This window comes from Eumetopias jubatus, unplaced genomic scaffold (assembly GCF_037043125.1).
Source record: "Eumetopias jubatus isolate StellerSeaLion01/CBP00866 unplaced genomic scaffold, mEumJub1_p1.0 scaffold_1, whole genome shotgun sequence".
Classification (NCBI taxonomy): Eukaryota; Metazoa; Chordata; class Mammalia; order Carnivora; family Otariidae; genus Eumetopias; species Eumetopias jubatus.
This window is the reverse complement of record NW_028274807.1, coordinates 117,013,747-117,040,543: the sequence shown is the minus strand read 5'-3', so window position 1 is coordinate 117,040,543 and position 26,797 is coordinate 117,013,747. Positions and strand designations below refer to the sequence as shown.

Below are 26,797 nucleotides of genomic sequence, written 5' to 3'. Positions count from 1 at the left end.
CCAAACACCTTGCACCCTGAGTCCAGCTGCAGGAGAGGCTTTGGGCCTGAGCACTCCTGAATTGCTCTGCTGACCTGAATTAGAATGGGCTCAGCTCAGTGCTGTCCCCAGATGAGCCCTTGACCAAAGCCTCTGGAAATTACCAGCTGTGCGTGGCAAGGGGCACTAACGAAAGGCAAATTCTCTTTAGCTCACTTTCTCTTTGTTGTTGTTGTTCCCGGAGATGGACCTTCCCCTATTCGATAACTTCAGCCATGATGCACACATTCCTCAGAATAATGTCACAGAAAATCCATTCTCAACATGGTGAGGAATAGGAAGCACATTTGGAATCACACAATGTTCTGTATGTGAAGAGCTCTTCAGTTTCTTTTTTTTTTTTTAAAGATTTTATTTATTTATTTGAGAGAGAGAGAATGAGAGACAGAGAGCACAAGAGGAAAGAGGGTCAGAGGGAAAAGCAGACTCCCCGCTGAGCAGGGAGCCTGATATGGGACTCGATCCCGGGACTCCAGGATCATGACCTGAGCCGAAGGCAGTCGCTCAACCAACTGAGCCACCCAGGCATCCAGAGCTCTTCAGTTTCATTTCAACTTTCATGCAGGAAATTCTATTCCTGTGGGAATCCACTTCAAAAACAATATATTGAAAAAGAAAGAAGAAAAATGAACTCCATTATACCAATGGTACATTCTGTCTTCTGTTTTGCTCTGTTTCTGAATTTGTAAAATACACACCAAAGATTATTAGAGAACATAATTTGAATTGCTTCACGCCAAAGTTAAAGTGTTAAAAGATTTAAAAAAAAAAAAAACTGCAGCAAAATGAAAACAGCTTTCCTTCATTTTCTAACACCTGAATTTGATTGCAACTTTCATTTCTGAAATTGCGCAGACCTATTTCCTCAAACTAAATTACAAATACTCGTATCAGACACTAAAAAGACATATGCATAAGTAGTTACCTAGAAGTCATGTGTTTTCTACCACATTCGCATATACACATAGACACTGGAGTATGAGTGATTTGTGTAAGCCAAGCTATTGATTACACATTCATCCACCCCACAGTAGTCTTTAGGATGGACCCTAATTCAATATGATTGGCGTTCTTATAAGAGAGAGACATTAGGGATGTGCATCCACAGTGGAAAGACCATGTGAGGACACTGTGAGAAGGCAATCATCTATAAGCCAAGGACAGAGGCCTCAGGAGAAACCATCTCTGCCAACTCCTCAATCTTGGACTTCTAGCCTCCAGAATTGCAAGAAAATTAATTTCTGTTGTTTAAACCACCCAATTTGTGTTACCCTATTATGATAGTCCTAGGAAACTAATTATAGTAACCAACCCAGAATTTTCATCTGGTCTCCAACTATCCTGAAATCATCATTTTTCACCAGAAAATCAAGTCTGGGAGGAAATGGGGTTAAGTGAGAATTAATTTTACTTAATATTCCATATGCTAAGGCAAACTAGGACTTAGCTCAGGCTGACCAAGTTATCCAAGATGGCCCAATGTGGGGGTCATGGTGGTGATGTAGTGATGTTGGGAGTTCTAGGGAGGAAGGGAATAGCGGTAGAAGGTTCTAGGCAGTAACAACTCAAACCCAGAAGAGCTGACAATAGTATTGTTCTTTTAGGTAATCAGTTTCTTGAATCAGACCCCAGGCCATGACCAGAGTCTCAGATGCAGGATCCAGTCCCCCTCATGTAACCGAGCACAGAGAATTAGAAAAAGTGTAGTGGGGGGCCCCAAGGCACTCTCTCTCCCACCAATTTTCCATATATTGCCCTGGAACCTTGATGACTAAGAGATTAGGCCCCTCTTCTGGTACAGCACAGATCTGTTGGAGTAGGGCAGGGCAGAGCAGAAACTGGGCCCATGCGTGGTGACCCACACAAGCTTTCCAGAATGCTGAAGGGACCAGTTCTCCTCCCAACAATGAATTTTTCCTTCTCAGAATTTGTAGTGCCTCCCAGAGGAAAAAAAAAGGGAACATAATTATCTATGGAATCCAGTTTGTTAGATGCCACTTTAAATGAATAGGGGTCAGCTTCAAATAAAAACAACTACTCTCTCTCCTTCTCTTTGGTTTCCCAGGGCAGAGTCTGTGATTTTTGTCTACTCACTCTTCCCTACCCTCCCACCACTATCACAGGTGAGGGTTCTCAGCCCTGCATCCTCTGGCTTTGATGGATGTCCAGTTCAGCTCATAAATCCCTCTCTTATAATTTCCATTTTTTTCTATGAGTTATCAAACTTTCAAAGAAAACATTCTCATAGTCTTCACAATTTGATATTTGTGATATGCAAGCTGCCCAAAACCCAGGGCTTGGGCCAAGAGCCCTTTCCACCCAGACTTAAAGGCTATACAAGGCTATATAGTTCCCTAGAGAACTGGAATGCTGAACAGAAAATTGATGTAGGAACAGAACTGACTTTCACTAGTCCCTTAATGCAGGGACTTACCAGCATGGATGACCTGAGCTTTTAATACACAGAGCCCCGAGGCTTGCTGAATATTGAACCTAAAACTACATCCCACTCCACCTCCCACTGTCCCCCCACTGGCAAGATGAAAGCTCCTAATGCCCTTCTTTGGTCCTGCTATGGTCAGAGTCAACCGGAACAGAACTGGGCAGATCTATCAGTAATGGCCGCAGTGTCTCAGCAGAGTGGGTCTGGGGGTGAGTAACACTTGCCTTGGTTAATAAAATCACTGAGCATCCTCTGATTGCCAGAAGAGTCCAACCCTGGAGTGGGGGACTCTCTGGAAACGACTCCAAAGTACTGAGATATTGAAACTAACTTCTCAAAGCTTCTGGTGGGTCTGAGATGGACAGTGAATAGTGTAATATCCATGACCTTGATGTAGTAAGTGGAAATCGACCAGAGTAGCCTTCTCTTATAGTTATTATAGAATTATATTATAAATGTAGACCATTTTTATTAATGGTACATTTTTATTAATGTACTTCCCTCCCCCCATAATACATTCCTTAGGGGTAGGGTCTCTAGGTGGATAGCTGCATTGGTCCATCGGTCATCTTCTAGGTATGGATGTTTTCTCTTTCCCAAGAAACTCCCTGGGTTGTCTTCATGGATCAAACAGTATTTTTGGAATCAAGTAGGATCCAGAGTCTCCGGCCCTAGAGTCTCAACCTTCAAGTGTGGGGAGAACAGAGCAATGCCATCCAACCATGGAAGCCTGGGTTCCGCTCTCTGTAGAGAGGTGCTCCTTTCTAAGGTTGTTTCATCTAAGACTATTGCACTTTACACTCTTGCTATTATTAGACATATGCAAATGAAGATGACCTAATATGTAAATGCTGGGAAGTTTAGGTAGCCCTCAGCAACAGCAGACAGCCTTTGTGGGTTGGTATTGATAAATTTCTATGGCTAGAACTGGTACCCACAGTTATAATTCATAGAATCATATATTCTATATAATCAATATTATTTTACTAAACTACTTCTCTATATTTCAGTTGCCTGTGGTCTCTGTCCCCTGCTAAGATGTCCTACAGAATAAGGAAATCCATGAATATTAGAGTTATATTAAACAGATGTCATCTGAGCTAAAGTCCCACCCGATGAGGAAAACTCTACTGCCATGTGGCAACCATCCCTTCAATACTTACAGTGTTGGGAAGTTCACTGCTTAATGGAAAACCTATTCCATTTTTACATAGGCTATAAACAAAGATGTTTCTGTTTCTTTTCTTTCCTTCTTTCTTTCTTTCTTTCTTTCTTTCTTTCTTTCTTTCTTTCTTTCTTTCTTTCTTTCTCTTTCTCTTTCTTTCTTTCTTTCTTTCTTTCTTTTTCTTTCTCTCTCTCTTTCTTTCTTTCTTTCTTTCTTTCTTTCTTTCTTTCTTTCTTTCTTTCTTTCTTTCTTTCTTTCTTCCTTCCTTCCTTCCTTCCTTCCTTCCTTCCTTCCTTCTTTTTTTCTTTTTCTTTTCTTTCTTTCTCCTTTCCTTTCTCATTCATTCATTCATTCAAACTGAGCTAAATTCTGTCTTATAACATCCAGGATCTCCTCTTAGCTCCATCATCCTAGATAGAATCCACTAAGTGAGTCTGCTGGTGAGCCCTTGCCCAAAGCCAGTGGTTCTCAAAGTGGGCCTCTCACTGAACTCACCTCACTCCTGCCCCCCCACCCCAGCAAAGCTGTCCCACTTCCACCTGCTCTTCACATGGGGATACTGTGTGAGATTTCATTTTCAGAATGGGCTCCTATGTTCCACCCAAATGGTCCAGTCCTCTGCCTAATCCTGTAAAGCACACAGAGAGAGCATCCAGCCCCATGCAGTCCGTGAACACATACAATGGGTGCCCGCTCTCCGGGAAAGCCTCACATGGCAGGCTTAACCTGGTCCATTCCCATGAAGTAATTTACATAAGTGAAAGCAAGGGGAAAAGAACAAAAGCATAATATTCTTTATAGCTTGCTCTTTGTCCTGTAATTTTACATGCTTGTGAACCCTATAAATCTGTCAGAGAGTAAAGGGAATAAAGGAAGCTGACCTCTTGTCACACCAAACAAGAACAGGAAAGTTGTAGATGATGTCTTCGCTGTTAATTATCCATTTGGGGTATTAAAAAGAGAAATATCTCAAGGGGGAGGAAGAGTAACTAGGTTGTGCCACTAATCTTGGATTTGGGTCTCTCCCTCCTAAGATATGTTTTTGTTCAGATCTCTGAAATAATTGAAGAAGCAAAGACTCATCTATCAGGGATAAAAAACTAGTGCAGGTAATATCTGACAATTATTATTTCACCCTTTCTTGAGTAGACAATGAAGCAACTTTATTCAAAAACTTGACTAATGTCTATCTCTTAGCATTTTGAAACTTTTATTCACTGGTGTATAAAAGAATTTATTAATTTATTTGAGGCCTAGCAGAGAGAAGGGAGTCTTCCCTACCTTGAACCAAATACCCCTAAAATATTCTGGAAGAAAGATGTGAAGGAGGTGGAGATGAGGAAGGAGACAGGGAAGAAGATGGATGGGGGAAGAGAAAGGAAGGGAAAATTTCTTTGGTTCTAATGGATTAATCTGCTTCTGTTGCCTATTAGGGGATGCTCTGTTTGACTTCAGTTCTGTCTAGATAATGAGCAGATAACAGCATATCTACCCCTTGTATAGGATCTCATGATGACTGCTATAGCCTGGGGCTTCATTATCCTTGGCATGGGTCTCTCTAGGCCTGTAGCCTTCCACTATATGATTCCTGAAAAGGACCTTGTGAAAAGGTGAACCAGGACCTGATCTCCAGGTACCTCAGCCAGCCTCCAAAGGTGGATCCCACTCCTTTCTTTTGAACCTTAACAGAACTCTCAATTTCTCTGGCTCCTCCTAGTATTATAAGAACTACACTTATCAAGCTGACCCTCCTGGGTTTCACCAGCATAGTAAAAATAGGCACAGGCTTCCCTGTGCCCAGGTTCAGACTTGTTGATGTGACTGTCAGTCCTTCCTGGGTCAAGGTTTCAAGATACACAGATATTATCAACTGAATATTCGTGTCTCCGCAAAATTCGTATGTTGAAGTATCCCCTAATGTGACTATATTTGGGGATAGTGCCTTAATAGAAATAATTAAGGTTAAATGAGGTGATTAGGGTAGGGCCCTAATCCAATAGGATTGTTGTCCTTGTAAGAAAGACATCAGAGCTTTCACTCTCTCCCTTGTGAAGGCACAGTAAAGATGGCTGTCTATAAGCCAGGAAGAAAGCCATTACTAGAAACCAAACCTTACCAGACACTAATGTTGGACTTTCCAGCTTCCAGAAATGTGAGAAAATAATTTTCTGTCATTTAAGCCATGTAGTTTGTTGTATTTTGTTACAGCGGCCTGAGCAGACTAAGACAAAAGAATAAAACACATGCCCATCTGTTTTCCAAGGAAAACATAAAAATAACACTGGTTTCCATGTGTATATCATTAGACAATCTACAAAGGTTGTCACATTCACTATTTAAAAAGTTTCTAACTGCAGACCTAAGTGGTACATCACAATACGCATTTTACAGAAGGGGAAATGGGACAGAAGAAGGAAGGTGATTTGTGCAGTGTCACATCAGGGGAAGGGGGTCAAAATCAAAACTTGAACCCAGGTATTGTTCTCTACACAACACTAAGCTGCTCTCATAACAATCAATCTTCACACCATGATGTCATCTGCAAATCTGATAAGAAGGTTGCAGTGTCTTTATACAAACATCAATAAAAGTATTTAAGGGTAGTTGTTACTCATACTTTCTAACCTGAAGATGACAGATGGGTTTCATCTTGTAAGCCAATTGATTTTTTGGCAGTGGCTGCCAATCCTGTGTATTGACAAGGATTGTGAGGTCATGTTAGGAAAGAAAACCTAGATTAACTAGCATTGTTGGTCACAGGCACAGGACGTGGAGTGTGCAGCATGTGAACCTGGGATTACAGATGCTAATCCAACCCCTAGGACAAAATGGAGGCCTCATGGATGAACAAAAAAGCTTTTCAGTGTAAAGAACAAAAATATTATAAACAAGGTTGACCAAGGATAATTTTTTTTTCTTAGAATTATTCTTTTGAGTTGCTTCTCCCTGGTTGCTTCTCTCTGAATTCTCATTCTTCTCTGTCAGTATAGAAAGTTGGGGATCTCAAAACTAAATTCTAAAAGAAATTCCTTACATGAAACTTTATATAGAAGATAATGAGTGTCTAAGAGACAAGTTCTTCCAGATTTTACAGTAAATGCAGAAGCAGATTTCATGAAGGACTAAGAAGGAGGAAAAAAATGGTTCTCAAGAACATTCCTAGCAACTGTTTCATGGTTGGTAGAACAATTGGATATATAATCAGGGAGTAAGCAACTTTGATTATAGTGGATTATACCAAGAGACATAATAATACAGCTGTAATTATATATCAGCAGTTGTGCCTCAAATTCTTCTTTTAGAAAATAGCTACTACAAGTTTTACAGAAATAGATTCAAGATAACAAGAAACATAAAGATCACAATAAAAGCCCTTTGAGACTAAAAAAGTGGCATCTTGCCCCTCCCCACTCCTCCAATCTTAAACATACTCAAAAAGAAATCCTTACTATACAGGACAGTAAACTGCAAAGCATTTCCAGCTTTTAACTTGATTTTTTTCCCCTTAATTATTTAGTCCTGCATAAGCTAGATTCATGCTTTCAAAACAGATACATGCTCAAAATTATTTAAGAAGTAAAATGCCTCAAATAAGACTAAATTAGTAATGCTTAATAACAGAAGCAACTTCATCTAACTGCTTTTCTTACCAAAGCTTATGAAATGCTACTTTCATTTGCCAAAATTGATAAAAGCTCTTTTTATTGTTATGGAAACTAGAGATATATAAAGATCATTTTAGGAAAAAAAATTAGAACATGTTTTAATTCCATCTTGTTGATTTTTAAGAATAAGTTATGATCTTGAAGCTAATGCTTTTACCATTAATTTTGAAAAGTAGCATTCCTAAATGTTCTATTTGACCTTCCACTTGGGTACTATGAGCTAGACATTCTCTACTCCTAATATTTATGTTCCTCAGAAAAATTCTCTGATAACATAAATAACAAAGTTGAACTTTGGATATGACCCTTTGTAAAATAAAAGTAAATTGTAAAATTGGTACACAGAACAATTGAGAATGTGTGCAGCACTGGCCAAAGCACTTAAATTTCATGTAAAAACTGAGGAAAATCTAAACCCACTTAGTGACAGGTTTGATTTCAATAAAAATGTGATGCTCTATTCTTATTTCATAAAGTACTTATTTTCAAATTAATAATTAACTATTCAAATATTCTTTCTTTGAAAATAGGTCTCAAGGGTACCTGGGTGGCTCAGATGGTTAAGCATCTGCCTTCGGCTCAGGTCATGATCCCAGGGTCCTGGGATCGAGTCCCACATCGGGCTCCCTGCTCCTTGGGAGGCTTCTTCTCCCTCTGCTTCTCTCTCTCTCTCCCTCTGTCTCTCATGAATAAATAAATAAAATCTTTAAATAAAAGAAAAAAAAAGAAAATAGGTCTCAAATGAGGTAAGAGAAAATTAACTTGAGTTCTAAAAATACACAAAGGTCTTGAACATAATACATTTTCTTAAAGTCAGAATTAGACACTTAAAATACTCCACTGTATTTGTATCAGAAGTAGTTGACTTTTTGATACAAGTTATTGGACAGAAAATAATAATAATAACTTTATTAAATGCTTTAGAACTCCCAACTCACACATGCTTCTGTCCCACTTGTCACTGATGGCCCCTTCCTGTGGTGTCTGGGAGAGACTGACCTGACTCCTGCTTGGTGAAAGCTCTGAGCTTTCCTCAAATTTTCCACAAGTACGAGGTGAGAAAACAGGGAATATTCTATATTCTTAAGGTCATTTTGGCCTCCAGGCTCCTTGTGCCCCAGGTTCCACTATTAACTCAGATGCAAGACATCCCCCTTCTTGAGTTCCACAAAAATATTCTCACAAAGCATGTGAAAGTATATAGATTTCCGAAGATTTGGGGAGTGATGGAAGACTTGGGAGGGGTTTATATTGCAGTACACAGGTAATATTAGATGAACATATTCATCTCTATTCTTTTCCTGTGGCTCGGTCTCTCCATTCCTGGGAATGTGCACTGGTCCATCTTCCCATACTTTTGGGTGATTATAGCCTCCCTCCCTTCTTGCTCCCTACTCTCAGGGGCAAACAAACTCCTCTCGTCTTCTAGTCACAAACTCTCCAAGAAGATGCTCATGAAGATACTATCTGTGCCTGAAAGTAAGAGATCCAAGAAAATGCATTTTCCAAAAGAGAAGATGCCCTTTAAAAAGTTTCTGACCAACTTAAATATGTATGTAAATGATTGATATAGGAGAAACAATCAAATGTCTTCTTACAATATTGAGTTTATCAACTGAACCACACAATGATACTTAAAAACATACATGATATAGGACCTATATTGCTTCTTATAATACAAGGGTTTTATCCTCATTCTCACAGTTCATGAAAATTCTTCACACTTGACATGGATGTCTTTGCCATCAATAGAGCCATTGTTAAGTCATTTAACACAGTTCTTCAAAACACATCAAGTTCATTTATTTCTAACTAGTTGGAAGTACAGCATGTTTAATCCTGCCAGACTGCTTATACTGAAATTTTGTCCAAAGTCATAAGAATGAACATGTTATTTATGTGCTCCATAATGTAACCATTTAATTTATTGCTTTTTAAAGTGACCTTTAAGCATTATTTACAATGACATTCAACACTTACAATTCAGAGGTCACCCTGGGAAATAATGATTATAGCTGGGTTAAATTTCTTTGCCTCTTTTTTTTTTTTTTTTAAATAACCAAGTCTCTCAGGTGACCTTTATCAACAACTGAAATTAACATTGATTGAAGCTGTTTCAGACAGATCTTCCCCAAATAGTTCTTTGTTGTCCAACATGAAACTGTTGAAAGAATGATGTACAATATGAGACTTGAATTTAAGGTTGCTATCTTTTATGAAGGGATAAATGATTTTAAGGGGAAAAACCCCAAACTTTCACCTTAAAATCTAGCATATAGGCAATTGTCCCTTAAGTTCCTCCTTGGAAAGGATTGTGGAGCCAGTTGTTAAAATTTTCATTAGTATTCATATACTAATTATATCATTTAATCTTTGTAACAGTACAAATATTAGTCCTATATTACAGATGAAGAAACTGAAGTTCAAAGAAATGTAATGATTTGCCTAGTATAAGATCGCTTGACATTGGGTGAAGATTAGCCAAGTGGTTTTCCTTAGAATAAAATAAAAACAAAATATAGTAACCTTTCAAAGTTGCTAAGAGAGTAAATCTTAAATGTTATCACCACAAAAAAGAAACTGTAATTATGTGATGTGATGGCAGTGTTAGCTAATTCTCTGGGGTGATCATTTTGCAATATATAAGCGTATAAAATCAAAACATGTTGTACACCTTAATTTACACAATGTTGTATGTCAATTACATCTCAATAAAGCTGGGGGAGAAAATATGTATAATGACCTCACCAATAATAGAAAAGCAAAAGACCACCAAAATAATAATTAAAAAAATAATAATGCAATAACCTCAATAATGGCTTGAGATTAAGAGGAATGTCTAGGAATTGGCTTTGTAATATAAAAAATAAATATAATTCTTTATGTATTCTTTCATTGCCCAACATTTTCAAATTTTCCCTTGGAATTCTTTTCAAAGCCCTTCCTGTTTTACCCATGATAGGGTCATTTGTTACCAAATTCAAAGGTTTAAATAATTATTTTGTCTTGCTTTAATTTTCACATTTTAAAGAATTTGTGCCTATGCTAAGGTAAGAAATCACCCATTTGATACTTGCTTATTTTTAAAACAAGAATGTTATATCATTTCAAATTGTCTTCCCAAGGAAGTTTTTGTTCTCACTGCTGTACTTAGGTAATGGATTTTTTTCTCTGGAATCTTAAGGGGGCTGTTCAGTAGAAGGAGAGCACTCAGAGACAAGATGGTTCTCAGGGGAGAACAGGTTAGTTGGGACTTTGAAAGGGGTAGGGTCCACCCAGACTGAGAACTGTGAAATATAGGGTGTGTGCATGCAAGAAAGAAGACCGCCTGCAAAGAAAAGGGGGTAGGGAGAGAAACTGATTTTTAAAGAGCTGCTCCAAGGGTGAAAACATTGAGAAGGAGAGCTAATAGATTTGGGGGGAGCTTCGCTATAAAATGCACAATGTGAAACTACTGGGTCACCCCTTTAAAAAAAATAACAAAGTCCAAGTTTCTTTGTTCTTTCATGTAGACATTAAAGTATTTTGTGCTTTGTGTACAAATCCCTTTTGGGGTAAGCAAGAAAGTGCAAAGAAGAGGTAGCCAAACTAAGTTCTTTAAGCAGAAGCTGGGTGGAATTCATTGGTCTGCCAAATCCTGGCTTCAGGTCAACCTTTTAACATTTCAAAATGCCAAATACTTTGCTTTGTCCTCATTCAGGAATGATAAGACCTGAGCAAATTTCATGGTTCCTAAAATGAATCCAAACTGAAGGAAGACACCAGTTCATGCATAACAAAAACTCTGTCTCATAGAGGGGAGTGTCTGCATCTTCGGCATGGTCACCTTCTCAGCTTGAACCCCAAACATCATCAGAAACCACTTAATTAGTTCACTTTAATAAACCACTATCACAGGAATCAAAAGGGACCCAAATTCATATAATCAGTATATTTTTCTTTTTGTAGGTGAGTGTAGCTGAGCAAGCAAATCAGGAGAAGGCCCCTTGTTCAGAAGGCGCCTTGGTGGGATGAAATCAGATCAAGTAGAAATACTATTTTGGAAACTCAGAATGGGGAAGGTCTTATTAAAAAAAAAAAGGCAAAAAAAACCCAAAAACCAACCCAAACACCCTTGAAAGTCCATTGGCAACACCCCCTCATCTATAACTACACAGGAACTCATCTAAAGACAAATAACTCTGAAGTCTAGCAGCTAGGTAAGTTGTGCTCCTTGACTGAGTAGCTCCCACCTTATTAGCAACAGTCTTTCTTTGGATATAATGATTTATTCAGTCTGGGGACAGCTAAGACTGTCTTTCCAGTGACTTTGCATACCTATGCAATTATCCTCTCTGCTCTCACCTTCAAGTTTAACCGTCAATAAGCAATCTTATTTAATTTCTAACACCCTGCTGAGGCCCACACTACAGGTTCCTCAGAAAATACTACCATTTTCTCCAAAATAACAGGGTTATAATTTCTGTATAAGAAGCTATGCTGTCACTCATTCCTTTTTAAAAAGAACTGTTCTCTAAATTTCTATTTCTCCTTTTCACTTAATTTTTATAGAAACTTAAAGGTATAAAGTCTTATAAAAATTTTAATAACATTAAAATTAATAAATTAAATTAATGACATTGGCTTTGTTCTTAAAGGTTTAGGCTTGAACATTAGTAGAAAATGTGTCTTTGTAAGTATCCTTTTCAACCCCTCATTTTGCTCCTTTTCAACATATTTAGATTCAATAGTAAGTTCTTACATAATTGTCTCTTCATTGTTAAGACCAAATGCAATTCTAGCATATTAATTACTTATGTGGTTTACTTATTTGTTTTTATTTTTTTGTTCTGCGGTAAAGTTAAAACAACAACAACAATGGGGGAATGCATTTTAGAGGGCTGTGTTGTCCTGGGATAATCGAGTATCACAGCAATCACTAGAAGTCTAAGTGTCCTGAAAAAAACAGGTCTAGAAAACGTTTACTTGACCTATTTATATATTGGGTCTATTTCCATGGCATTCCAAGACTGAGATAATGCATGGAGCCCTTCCCTACCCATTCTGATTATGCATTCACAAATATTTACTAAGCATCTCTACTTTGTATCAAGGACTGTATTAGGTACGAGCCATACAACAGACATCAATGAGGTTTATATCTAGAGTCAGTGTCTACAAACTCTTCAAACTGAGCAATGCTATTAGAAAAAAAAGAAAATATACCCATTAAATATATTTATTTATAAATTACATACATGTGTTCCTGTACTGATATCTTATATATTATGGAAATTCATAAAAATAGCCATTTTAAATAAATAAGATTCCAAAAGTTAACAAGAAATATGTGTTCTAATATTTCCTTGCCACATTCCTCTGGATAGATTTGTATAGCAACTAAGGTGTGTACATGCCTCACTTTGAAGACCACCGAACCTGTTGTCCAATGTTTAATGCTTCTGCTTTGATATTTAAACAGTGAATTTATAAAGGCAAATGTATTCATTGAACCATCTTACAGATGAATATACCTCTTTCAAAACGTAATGTGAATTTAAGAGTTACATATCAGAGGCGCCTGGGTGGCTCAGTCGGTAAGCTTCTGCCTTCGGCTCAGGTCATCATCCCAGGTCCTGGGGTCAAGCCCTGCATCGGGCTCCCTGCTTAGCGGGAAGCCTGTTTCTCCCTCTCTCACTCCCCCTGCTTGTGTTCCCTCTCTCGCTGTGTCTCTCTCTGTCAAATAAATAAATAAAAATCTTAAAAAAAAAAAAAGTTACATGTCAATGTAGGAAAACAACTTAAGAAGATATATATTTTTCTTCAAACTTATGCAATTTCCCAGACACCAAATTATGTTATGATTTCAGATTGGTAACTTAAGTAATACATATCATGAAATAAATATCTCAGCTTGGAATTCTGACAGAGAATATATTTTATTTTATAGTACTATTTCTTTACTTTTGTACTAATCAATATGAATTAAATTGAATCACATACTAATAAAACATACAGGATAGTCATTATATAGTGTCTATTATGTAGTTGATAAAGTATTGACTGATTAATAGTTATGATTCTTTAATGAATTTCTCTTTAACAAATAATGGAGGTGTTGTTATAATTCATCTTATTGTTATACTAATAATTCTTTAAAAAATCTTTTTTAAGATGAATGAAAAAGGCAACAGCTATAGATGGACCTAGTTGCTAAGGATGTGTTGGGTAAAGTGAAATATCTTGTCATTTTTAAGATACTAAAATCTTAAAATTTAAAAACAGATACATATTTTTAAATAAATGAATTTGTGTGTTTTGTATCTACAAACCATAGGGTTTGAAAAGAGAAAGAAGTAATGCTACAAGGGGAATTCCCTTCATTGGAGAACAAATCTTTGAGATTAAGGATAAAAATAAAATATTGGTGGCAAAAAGGGAGAAAACGGCTTCTTGGGAAACCTCAGTAGTGATTACCAAAGCTTTTAAAAGCCTCATTTTAGATCTGATGTGGAATCAGAATATTTTAAATGGAAAAAAAAATTACTTCAAGTGAAAATTATCAGCTGGACTATTATAAGAAGGTTATGGCTACATTTGAGCTCTCTTGATCTCAAGGAAACTTAAATACATATAATTAAGGGAAAAAAGCTTACTGGAAAAGGTTATGTATTATATGATTCCAACTATATGACATTCTGGAAAAGGCAAGACAATGAAAAGATCAGTGGTTGCCAAGGGTAGGATGATTTTTAGGGCAGTGAAACTATTCTGTATGATACTGTAATGGTGGATATATGTCATTATACATTTGTCAAAACCCATAGAATGTACAACACCAAGAGTGAATCCTAATATAAACTGGATTTGGGGTAATTATGATGTGTCAATGCAGGTTCATCAATTATAACAAATGTACCACTCTGATGGGAGATGTTGATAATGAAGGAGGCTATGCATGTGTGGGAGCAATGAAGTATATGAGAACTCTCTGTACTTTCCTCTCAATTTTGCTATGAATCTAATACTGCTTAAAAAAATAAAGTCTATAAAAAAATCTATAAGCTCTGGTATGCTACTATTTTTAATAGGAAGCAAAATTTTTTTCAAATGAAACTATAACTTCCTTAGGTTTTAACTAAAACATTCCATTATTATAATTTTACAATGAAATTACATAACTAAAGTGAACCATTTACACATAGATAGCCCAATGAGTATATTAAATATTGACCACATTTTGGTTGGTTGAAGTACTTTTCTATAAATGCCACTGACTATTTCTGTACTCTCATTTAAACAAGTAAAAGTAATGATTAATTGGAAAACAGTTTTCATTTTGCATGTGCTCAGAAAGACAATGACTCAACATATCCAATAAAAGGCCATTTAGAAACTGTACTTTGAAATAAAGCAGGAGACTGAATGAAAAACAACTAATAGGGGCGCCTGGGTGGCTCAGTTGTTAAGCGTCTGCCTTTGGCTCAGGTCATGATGCCAGGGTCCTGGGATCGAGCCCCACATCGAGCCCCACATCGGGCTCCCTGCTCAGCGGGAAGCCTGCTTCTCCCTCTCCCACTCCCCCTGCTTGTGTTCCCTCTCTCGCTGTGTCTCTCTCTGTCAAATAAATAAAATCTTTAAAAAAACCAAAAAACAAAAACTAATAGATCAGGTTAGAGAGATCTGTGAGACAATGAGTCAAGGAAAAATTATTGAACATCCCCAAGAACCTTCTAATGGCTTAAATCTGCCCTACTAATAATGTTGGAAGAAACAGTTCCCTAGAATTGCGATTTTTATCCTTAAGGCAAGACCTAGAAGAAAAAATGCTTCATTTTTTTGTGTTTCTATAGTACCTACCTCATTAAATACAAATGCTAACATGAATGTCTCCTCTTATGTCTCAGAACTTATGATGTTATAAGGAACAGAAAAAAACTTAAACTTGTGTGACAGATTCTTAGCTGTCTCCTAAATCTATTTTCCCCTTCTTACTTAGTAATCAAGTTTTAGATAGACATTAGCTAGAGACTACATTTCCCAGTCTACTTTGTAGTTTGGTGTGGCTAGGTAATGAAACAGACCAATGATAATGTGGATAGAAGTAATCTTTGCCATTTCTAGCCTTTGGCCTTAAAACATCAGGGATATATTCCCCAATCTCTCTTTCTGCTTTTCCTATAGGATGGGTTATAGACATGGCAATGACCCAGCTTCAACCATCCCCAAAAGGAGGTCATCCTACTGATAGGATCTCTCAGCCTCTGGAAGACCTCATTTAACAGCACCTCTTTACCCTTAGATAATGAAGTCAAACTATTACACAAGAAATAAACTAACATCTTATTTTAACAACTAATTTTTGGTTTTGTTTCTTTGTTACAACTTAATATTTACTGTAAAGCAAAACGAGTTTAAATACAAAAGAGGTTTATGGACTAATATAACTGGGAAGTCTAGGGCATCAGTGGGCTTCGGGATTGGTTTGATTAAAGACTCATATTCCTTTCCAGGTTTCTGTCTTTTATGTATTAGCCTCATGTTGAGGCTGGCTTTCTTATGGTGGTGCAACCATTAACCAATTACTGAGATCAGAATATGAAAATAAGGTGTCTACCTTAGACCTGAGCTTCCTGCCCTACCCTAAAGCCAGAGCTATATGAAGTAGTCGTGGCTACCAAAATGAAAGTTCAGGAAGATTTCTAAGAAGAGACAAACAGATGCTGGGGAGATAGCCACACTACAATATTCACTACATTTTTTGTAGTGGGATTTTTTTTTTTTTTTTTTGAAGAAAAATATTCCCAGATCTACCCCTTCTCCCTGACCTCAGCTCCTCTGAGAATCTCTGCCTTATAGACTATGATCTTCTTATTTGTTGTTGTTTCCCCAGGACTTTGGATATGTGTCAGGCACATAATAGAAGCCAAAAGAGATTTGCTTAATTGAATTCATTTAAATTAAGTTTAAAAAGAATAATTAAGAGAAAAAAATCATTATCTAGGCAAAATTCCAGGTGTACATTTTTTAACTTGAATTTCAAGTTTGAGATATTGAGGGAACTAGATTGAATCAAATATCTCTGAAAAAAAAACAGGAATTTTTAGAGAGAATGATAATTAAAACAAAATTAAATAGAGGATACAAAATTATTATCCTTTCTTTCATAATGCTTTTGTTACACTCCACCAGGGGAATCGAGGGATAAGGTGGGGGTGGGATGTTGACCACCAAGAGCAATCGCCAGTATAGAATATTGGATGAAGACATTAAAGTTACAGAGGGTCTAGTCAGTCTCTAGCCTGAACCCCCATTGATAATTATAGACAGAATTGTGTTCAGAGTTGGGCAACAGGCCAGAAAAGCAACACCCAGAGAATGCTGTCTTGAGGAGCTTATTTCATTCACATTCTGCCCCTTCTCAAAGACAACTTGGGAAGAAGGAAAACCCTAGACCATACAAAATATAATTATTATCATTCCAGCCTCTGAAGTCCATCTTGTTTGTGCAGACACATTGTGGAAAATCACGCCCTTTAGGTTTTTCCCAGAAACCATCTGTTCAGGGCCAATAAAGTTCCACTTGAGCAAGAGTATTTGGCTTTGTGGCTACATCTCTGTGGCCCACTGTCAAAGGAAAGATCTATTTTTCTTTTTACTAGGCTGATGTAACCATAGGGTAAAAGTTGTGGAGAACCAGATTCCAATCCTAGACTGACTTTAAACATACCAGTTAGGAGAGAAAGCCTAATAAAGCAAACAGTGGTGAATGATGAAAGGCATGTAAAATCTACAGATATTAGATTATAAAATTCTTGACAAAAGTATGTATGTCTAGGGGCACCTGGGTGGCTCAGTCATTGAGCGTCTGCCTTCTGCTCAGGTCGTGATCCCAGGGTCCTGGGGTGGAGCCCTGCATCGGACTCCCTGCTCCGCGGGAAGCCTGCTTCTCCCTCTCCCACTCCTCCTGCTTGTATTCCCTCTCTCGCTGTTTCTCTCTCTGTCAAATAAATAAATAAAATCTTTTAAAATATATATATATATATGTCTATTCTGTACTCCTGGTCCTCTAACAATGGACTAAAAGAACACAAAAATTTTCTTCATACAGAAACAGTCATGAGTTTAACTGAACTATAGGCAAAGAGTAAATAAAATCAGTAGCTACTGACAACTCCTAAAGTCTTGGCAGATATTTTAAAAATCACTTTGATAAAGAATTCCTAGGTGCCTGAAAGTACAAGCTAATCATTATTGTTATTAAATATATAACCACTAATCTGTTTTATATTCATTTGTCCCGAACTAGTACCCAAACAGTAATTTTTCCTTTTTATATATTTGGTAACAACAACAACAAAAAATACATTGTTAAAAATATGTATTTTACAGGCAAAATTAATCTATGGTATAGAAATCAAAATAATGCCATGGGAAGGGTGGGTATTAGAGTTGGGCAACAGGCCAACAAAGGAGTAGAAGAGAACTTTCTGGCAAGGTGGAAATGTCTACATCTTGATCTGGTGATGGTTATAGAGGTTTTATATGTATGTAAAAATTTATCAAGCTTTACTTTTAATATCTGTATATTTTACTATACACAAAATATATCTTAATTTAAAATATTTTTAAAATATGCATTTTTCTTAGGTGAAATTCTAGAATTAGATGCCTTTGGCTTCAAGGAATTATTTCATTTGTAACAACATAAGCATAAATAGTACATGTGCAGGCAGTATTTTCTTCATGTGTGGTCATAAACTTGTATTGAAATTCTAATCACACTCCATATAATAATTTAGTTCATGAGGTTGGATAATATCCCTGGAAATTAATGGCCTTTTAAGATAATTTTTTTAAATGGGGAATTAATGAAATACTGCAACTCCAGCTAATTTTGCTGCAGTTTTGTGGCAGTAAAAGTATGTCTTTGTCTGTAGTCCAACCACCACAAAATCCTATATCCCTGAGATTATCATTTGTGGCTATGATTATGTCACTGGTTTTAATATAACTTTTTCACCATATTTAAAATTTGAGAATAAATATAAAATTAGAATGAAAAAATAATATATGGTATAGTAAAATTTCTGAACATAAAATTCAGTGCTAGGATCAACTCAAAATATTTTCTTGTATTTTTCATTCCTTTCAGACACTCCCACACCCACCCTACCTTTGCCCACTGCTCAAAACACAAAGCCTATTTAGGACATTAATGCCTCCACATGCAATTATTTATTGAGGGCTTACAAGTTCCTAGGCACTGGGGCATTAAAGGAAAAGAGCAATAGCCCTTTCCCCAGAGAATTTGCAGTCCAAATGAGGAGACAGAACAACTCATTTGGAACTTATTATTTTAAAATGTTAAAATTATTTTACTATTAAATAGCAATTTAATGAAGAATAATAAAATATATTAAATATAGTGGTATGCTGGAAAATATTTAACAACTGGCTCTCTGGGACAAAAAAAAAGAGCACTTTGATTTATAGTTTCTGCCAGTTTCTGTGGTGTAAATATTCTCACCATTAGCTAATATCAAGGTACCAATGTGAAATTAATCAGCTAGCAAAATTCTGACAATCTCTGACAATCTGCTTTGATGAGTTGGTACATGCCAGTTCCAGCATACCACTGCCAAAATATCTAGTGAGAGTGTAAACTATTTCTGTAGGAGCCTCAAACTATGTAGAATTGTAATAGGAATTCACTTTGTTAAGCATCTACTTAAAATCAAATACTATGTTAGATATTAGGAACAAAGATGATTAATTGTAGTTTCCACCCTTAAGGATTTTCTGATCCAGTGGGTGTGGGATTAGATAAGTAAATCATGGACTATAAACACAATCATTAAATGTTATAGCAAGGGAAATGTAAAGGAGGGGGCAAGTAACTGGATCCATGGGTCAAAAATGCTTCCAAGAAGAGGTGATGCTGAATGTTGAACATTGGTAGGAAGTACTTATTCTCAAGCACTATTGGTGACAACTTCAGCAGGCCTATTACCTGGAGGCAGGCAAAAGCTGTGTTTACCAGACATTTAGGGAAATGGCTTCTTTAATTTTTTCTTTCTAAATCTTTTCAAAGACAAGAATTTTAAGTAAAAAATATTCAAATCAACTGATGCCAAAAATAATTGAATGGAATAGTGGCAATTTTCCTAGCGATTAAAACCAGATTTTTTTTTTTTAAGATTTATTTGAGAGAGAGAGAGCGTGAGCTTGCACGTGCACACGTGGGTCAATGGGTAGAGGGAGAGAATCTTCAGGCTGACCCCACTGAGTGTGGAGCTGGGGGTGGGGGGCTCAATCTCAGGACCCATGAGGTCATGACCTGAGCCAAAACCAAGAGTCAGTTGCTTAACCAATTGAACTACCCAGGTGCCCCAAAACCAGATATTTTAATACCATTAACCAGCATTTCCCAAAGTAAGTTCTATGAAGTGTTACTAAATCACATTCAAAATAAGATTTCATGGTTAACTAGACTTGGTAAATATTTTGTGAAGAAACTTAAACAGGTTAGTTACTACAATACTTCTCAGAGCCTTCAATCTGCTCCTGTGCATTGCCATCCTTTAAGAGCAGGCTATAGATAATATGTCCACACTCCTTTATAGAGACTCATAAGATTAGTGTTCCAAGAAGTGCACTTCAGGAAATATAAAAATACAAATTGTTCATCAACAGACTTTAAAATGATTTTGTTTTTCAACAGCAGATTCTTAGCAGACACATCCTTAGTCAAACCAGGAATATCTCTAATTATCAAGATTAAATGAAAAAAAAATTACCACTTTAGTTCTATTTCATCAACTCTCAATTACGTCATGGATACCAAAGCACCTGACAATTTAGACTAATTTAAAAATATATAGAGAATATCAGTTAAGGTGGTATCAAAGATGAATAAACATTACACCACTTGTTTTAAAAGGCCTAATTGGCATTTGGTGAGGTGATACAAAAATGCCTGTGTCCCCAAATCTTGGTTTGTTACTAGTATCAAGTTTGACTTTATGGATAATGAATTTTCTCTAAGATAGGAGGAGTTGCCAGAAAGACTCTTTTGCCCCATGTTCCACAGGGTAGCTTTCAGTACCATCTTCATAAATTCCTTATTTACTTTTTAAGACATTTCTTGAAATCCTCTAATAAAGAGAAGTCCCTCCCTGAGGGTTAGTTAACACTCAGCAGATTTATCAGGTATTTTCTAAGTGAGAATCAACAGGAAGCTTACCCTGAGAGAATAGAAAAGCAATACACTTTTTCGTTTGGAGGAGAGGGGAAAGATTTGTGCACAGTGTGGATTTCCCTTAGGACACAGTAGTCCAGGTTTGGAAAGCAGTTAAGTAACTATGCCTGGGTGAATCACTCCAAAGTTGTAAGAATTTCTCTCTTTAGCTTCTAATGTCTGGCTCGTGTCACCCAAAAGTCCAAGGGTGATGCAGTCTGTTAAAGTCAGCTTCTGGGGGACAAAGGAGGTCAGAGAAGGGGAGTAAGGAGATGGGGGCAAATGAAGTATAATCATTACATCTTCAAGGCCAACTGGATAGTGATAGATTCCACTATTTTGAAATTTTCTTCTCCCTAACTTATGTTTACTTATCCAAAATAGAATATATCTGGTATCTTTAGTGTGTTAGACCCAGGCCAACCAAACACAGCCCACTGCTGCTTGCTTTTGTAAATAAAATTTTATTGAAATTCAGCCATGCCTATCAATTCTACAAAGGCAGAACTGAGCAGTTTCAAGGGTGATCATGTGACGTACAAAGCCTAAAATATTTACTATCTAGTTTTTGGATAGAAAATTTTACCAATCCCTGGGTTAAATAGTCCTTTTTTTTCTTTCCATTCTAATTTTCTAAAATATTTTCAAAGTGACTTAAAGTTTATACTTTCAGAATTGGATTTCCCTATGAAAAGATTCAGGTTATTTTACACTAAAAAGCAAATTAGAGCTAAGTCAGTGTAATAGCTAGGCTAGCACATGCAGTTGAAAAGTGGGAAAATAAAATGGTTGTTTTGAAAATATCCTTTTTTAAGATCACAAACATCTGGATATTTCCCAAGACATCTGGAACACTAACTGATTGACTTATTTATATTTAGCCAGGTGCATTTTGTAAACACTTGAGGTAAAAACTAAACATTAAAAATAAAAATAATAATTTCATGTAACATCTTTGTTCAAAATACTAGTTTTAAATATTAGCTTTCTTACTCATTTAAAAGGCACCAAAAAGTACAACTAAGTCTATAATTTTATCAGACATTTTGGAGAGTTTAAAGAATACGATATTGGTTTCTTTATTTTTTTAATTTGGTTATGTAATCTCTATATTCTCATTGAATGATAAAACATCATTATAATGTTTTTAAAAAAGGCCTCAAAATTTAGAGTAAACAATGTATTTTTCAGTTATTATATAGTAGAGTATCAGCAAAGTGGTAGGAAGAATGTCCCGTCTCTGAGCAAGTGAACTGAAATAAAACATGTTTCTTGGTCTCTCACTGTCAGCTGTCTTAATGTCAGAATTACCTTTGGTTAGAGCCAAAGAGATTGTCATGAAAGGAGGTGGGTCTTTGGAGACAGACTAGGGTTTGAATGCTGGCCGAATTACCTTCTAGCCTATTTTGGCCCAAGTTTCTACTCAATAAAATGAGGATGATATTTTTACTGGAGAATAATAATAATAAAACAATGGCTCCCATTTATCGACTTGCTTACTGTGTACCAGCCACTAAGCTTAGTGTATTATACATACCTTACCTCATTTAATCCTCACAAAAGCCCTAAAGGTAGTTACTGTTATTATCTCTAATTCAGAAATGAGTTCATTAAAGTATTAACTTCCAGTTTACAAATTCTACCCATAGAAGAGCAGCTACCAACCATCTAGTGCCTACTCTGTGCTGGGGTCTTCACATACATTTTCTCAGTTAGTCCACAGTGCCAACAGGTAGCTGTTATTATTATCTCAAGTTTTCAAATGAGGCAGTTAAGGTTTGGAGAGGTTAGTTTTGCCAAACTAACACCCAGGAGGGGCGCCTGGGTGACTTAGTCGTTAATCATCTGCCTTTGGCTCAGATCATGGTCCCAGGGTCCTGGGATGGAGCCCCGCATCGGGCTCCCTGCTCCGCAGGAAGCCTGCTTCTCCCTCTCCCACTCCCCCTACTTGTGTTCCTCTCTCGCTGTGACTCTCTCTGTCAAATAAATAAATAAAATCTTTAAAAAAAAAAAAAAGAGTCAGAGCTGGGGTCAGAACATAAGAAGAAAAAACCCCAGGGTCCATGCCTTTAACTTTAACTCTACTGCCTCAGCAAGGAACAGCTATTATTATTATTATTATTATTACCATAGGTATCCTGTTTTAAAAAAACATAAAATCAATACACTAAAAATATATACTTATGCATATGTTTGAAACTTGACAAACATTGTTAGGGAATCATATAGTTCCAGGTATAATATCTTGAATTGAGAGCATTCATCTTTGTACTGAATTGCAAGGTAAATATGAGGACTACTAAAAGTCAAAATAGAGCTAAGCACTCCCACCTGGATCCACTTCCACAAGACCAGTCTTTCTAAAAACACAATTTGAAATTTTGTATTTCAAAGTCATATAATACCTACATCAGATATCTTAAATAGTGTGTGTTGCTGAAAATGTACAAATCCTGCAATTATGTCATCTCAAGCTCTGAGAAAGGTGAAATAATATTCATGAAAGAGCATGGTGCCAGATTCACTCCATGTCAGAAAAATCAATTTGAGTTCTAATGTTCTTGTAGCCTCACTGCAGATTGTCAGCTAGAGCAATATGCAAAAAATATATAGCTTGCTTGACTTTACCCTTGTCGAAATAGTCTCAGAATTATGGGATAGATGAATTAAAATTTCTATCTGAATAGACTTTCTCCTTTTCTGATTTTTTGGTTTTGTTTTTTTATCCATTATTAGATTTAGGGATGGTTGCTAAAATGTCTACAAAGAAATGGCATATAACCCGGAAAATTGCTGCAACAGTTTGGTTTTTGTTACAACATCTGGGCAAGTTTTGAAGAGGAGGTACTCAAACAATCAAAGACACTGTGCAAATAAAACCAAATGTTTTTTTGACCATCTAACTCTTAGCAAGCCACTTCCTGCAAATTCTTCAGGAAGCATAGAATCTAGCCTATACTGTGCTTTCTCCAAATGGAGAAAGAAAATGTTAGAAATGTGAATAGCTTTTCCTGTTTTATCTTTTCATCATTCCATTCTGTCCACACTCATAATGAACCATAATTGATACTTTTTTGGGTCACCCACCCATCGGAGAGTTTCTGAACACATGAGTATGCCACCTATTGGTGGAAAGGTGTTTATCCACCATTTGCAAAAGATGGGAACTTTAATGGATCTTTTAAGAAAAAGGTAATGTCTTTGAGACCTCTGCTTGTATGACCAATTATTCAATTGATTTGTTTCAATCATTTTATTTTTCCAGCATTAAAGTTAAGTTTTATTCACTAACACCATTTAATCTTAGTTTTAGCTGGTCAGTATAATGAGCAGAATATAGCTAGGGAGAAATACAGGTCTATAGCCTGAGGGACTCCTATCTTTCTCTTACTTCATAAGGGTATGAAGAGAATTCAGAATACAGAACCTGATGAAGTCTCTGATTCAGAGGTTATGCTGAGAGTATACTTCATAGGTCTTAAAAACACTTTGAATTTTCTTTTTTTACTCTAGAGTATAAGATTCGATAGTTCAAAAGCAAATACTGAAGAATTTAAATTCTAAGTTCATTTGGAAAATCTATGATGTGCAAGAACTCACCTCATTTTTATGATTGCTCTATTAATAGCTTAAAAAGGCAAAATTAAATTCATTCCTAAGGATAATAGACTTTATGGCAGCTTTGTACAGCTGAAGATAGAAAACTAAATTACTACTTCAACAGTGAATTATTTTAAATATTTTAACATGCTGAATTTTACAAGAGAACCTTAACTGTTTCTTCATTTGTAGGTAGGGTTGCTACATAAAATACAGGATGCCCACTTAAATTTCAATTTCAGTCAAATAATGAACATATTTTTAGTATATGTATACTCCCTGAAATATTTGGGACATACATTACTTTAAAAAAAAAAGATCCTTCTTTATCTAAATTTCAAGTCTAACTAGGGATCCTATATTTTTATTTGCTAAATCTACCAACTCTACCCGTCAAGCCCTCCAAATGGTTTTCAAGTGGTGTTCAGTTCAACTGGCTATCAACACCCTTTACATGCACCCATTCATTCATTAACTCACTCATTAATTAATTCAACAGGTACTGGAATACGTCCTATACTGTTGTTGGCATCAGGAATAATTTTACAAAACCCCTTGCTTCATGGATCAGTGGTTCTCAATCTTGGATGTCCATTGTAATTAAGGGGAAATTTTTTTTAAATGTTAATAGATTCCTAAATACAGTCCTCGAAGATTCTGAATTACTTGTTCTGGGATCTGGACTGATTATCAGACTACAACTTCAGGACTCAAACCCTAACCCTGGCCCTGGGCGTGGCCCTGACCAGACCCAAACCCTAGTTGTGTGTGTCAGATGGATTGTGGCACCACCCCTGGGCGGTGCCAGGCTAATCGGGCAAGAACCAAGAAGGAAACGGGGCGACATGCAACCCCTGAGATGTGGCTGGCGACCACAATTGTAGTGAAAAGCCGAAACTTGTATGTGCTTTTTATTCTTATGTGCAGTTAACCATCTTTCGTTTTCGATGTAGTGTTCAACGGTTCATACATTCTAATGTATGACCAAGGTTGAGAACCACTGCTGTGGATGAAGACAGACTATATATTTTTAGTTCTTATTTTTGCAATGCCTGCATCTGCCACCAGGCGTGCCTATTAAGGGTTGAGTCACTCAGCAGATCAACTCTTCAGGGAAGCAAATTGCAGACAATTTTAACTAAGATTTTTCCAAAGCAATGTAACTCCTTATTAAGCTAGCATTATATATTTTTTGAAGATTTTTATTTTATTTATTTATTTATTTGAGAGAGAGAGAATGAGGGACAGAGAGCACGAGAGGGAAGAGGGTCAGAGGGAGAAGCAGACCCCCCCACTGAGCAGGGAGCCTGACGTGGGACTCGATTCTGGGACTCCAGGATCATGACCTGAGCCGAAGGCAGTTGCTTAACCAACTGAGCCACCCAGGCGCCCCAGCATTATATATTTTTAAATTAAACTATTTTCCCTCGATTTTAGAACTATGAATATTTAAATAAATGCATTCATCCATTCATTCAAAAATACTTATTTCTGTCTAAGCACTGGGCACTGCACCAGGCTCTGGGGATGGAGCCATGAAAAAGACAAACCTCCTATTCATGCAGGAGGGACAATTAGTGTGAAAACAAAAAATAAACACTTCCTATGAAGAAAATGAATCAAGGAGTCAAAAGCAATTAAGTAGCAGGGAGGGTGCATTTTAGATGGAGCAACCAGGAAAAGTTTCTCAGGGAACCTGAATGATGTGAAGGACTGAATCATGCAAATATCTTCAGTGAAAGGTAAAAGAAATACCAGGTGGGAAGGCCTTGAGGTCTGAACAAGATTGGTGTGTTCATAAGAAGAGCTGGAAAGATTGTGTGGCTACAGCAGTGGTAAGGAGAGAGTGGTACAAGACAGAAGGCTATGTAGGTCCTTAAACCAAGATAAGGATATTGGGCCATATTCTGGGCTGTGGAGTAACAGACATGGTTTAATTTACCTTGTAAAAATATCACCCTGGCTTCCATGTGGAGACTGGATGGTAGGGTAATGGTCTCATAAAAACAGGCAGACCACTGCAGTAGTTAGGGTGAGAAAATGATGGCAACCTGGACTAGGGCAGCAGCAGTAGAGTTTTCAAGAAGTGATTGGGATATAATTTGAAACTAAATCCAACAGTTGCAGATAGGTTGGATATAGGATGTGAAGGAAAGAGGAAATAAGAATGTCTTGGATTTTAGCTTCTACGAAGACAGGGATAAAGGGCTGACACAGGAGTTCTGGTAGGACCAGGTTAAGTTTGAAGTGCCTAGTGGTCATCCCAGTAGATAGGGTCATTATGGCAAATATGTATATCTGGAGCTCAGAGAAGCAATCAGGGCTGCAGATATACATTTAGATCATCATCTCTACATAAAGGTATACTTTTTTTTCTCTCTTAACACACTGGACTGATTTTAAACAAAGTGGGCAGTCATTTCCTTTCTAAGTAGATTACTTCTTTTGGGAGTTATACCTATGACCTAAACACTGGCACCTGATGATGTGCCATCCTTCACTACAGAAAACATATATAAAAGGAAATATTGTCCCTACAACTTATTAAATGTCCTTGGGATAAATACATGAAGTAATTGTGAAAATTATTTTGGATGACGCATGAGGTCTTCTTAGACTATAACTAAAAAAACTTTTCATGATTAAGAAATGATAATTTTCAGCTG

The 26,797-nt window shown here is 36.7% G+C and overlaps 1 long non-coding RNA gene across 3 annotated transcripts in view; it reads right to left on the bottom strand.

The window, feature by feature from the left end:
* Positions 1-439: 439 nt before the first annotated feature.
* Positions 440-26,797, bottom strand: part of LOC114205645 (uncharacterized) — a 53,771-nt gene continuing 27,413 nt past the window's right edge. Inside the window, exon 4 of one of the 3 annotated variants that reach the window (XR_015768817.1) lies at positions 440-629. This is a non-coding gene — a long non-coding RNA (uncharacterized LOC114205645). Of the gene's footprint in view, positions 630-7,861; positions 8,017-17,141; positions 17,292-26,797 lie in introns of those variants that run through there. The other 2 variants (XR_003608432.2, XR_015768816.1) reach the window with 2 other exon arrangements.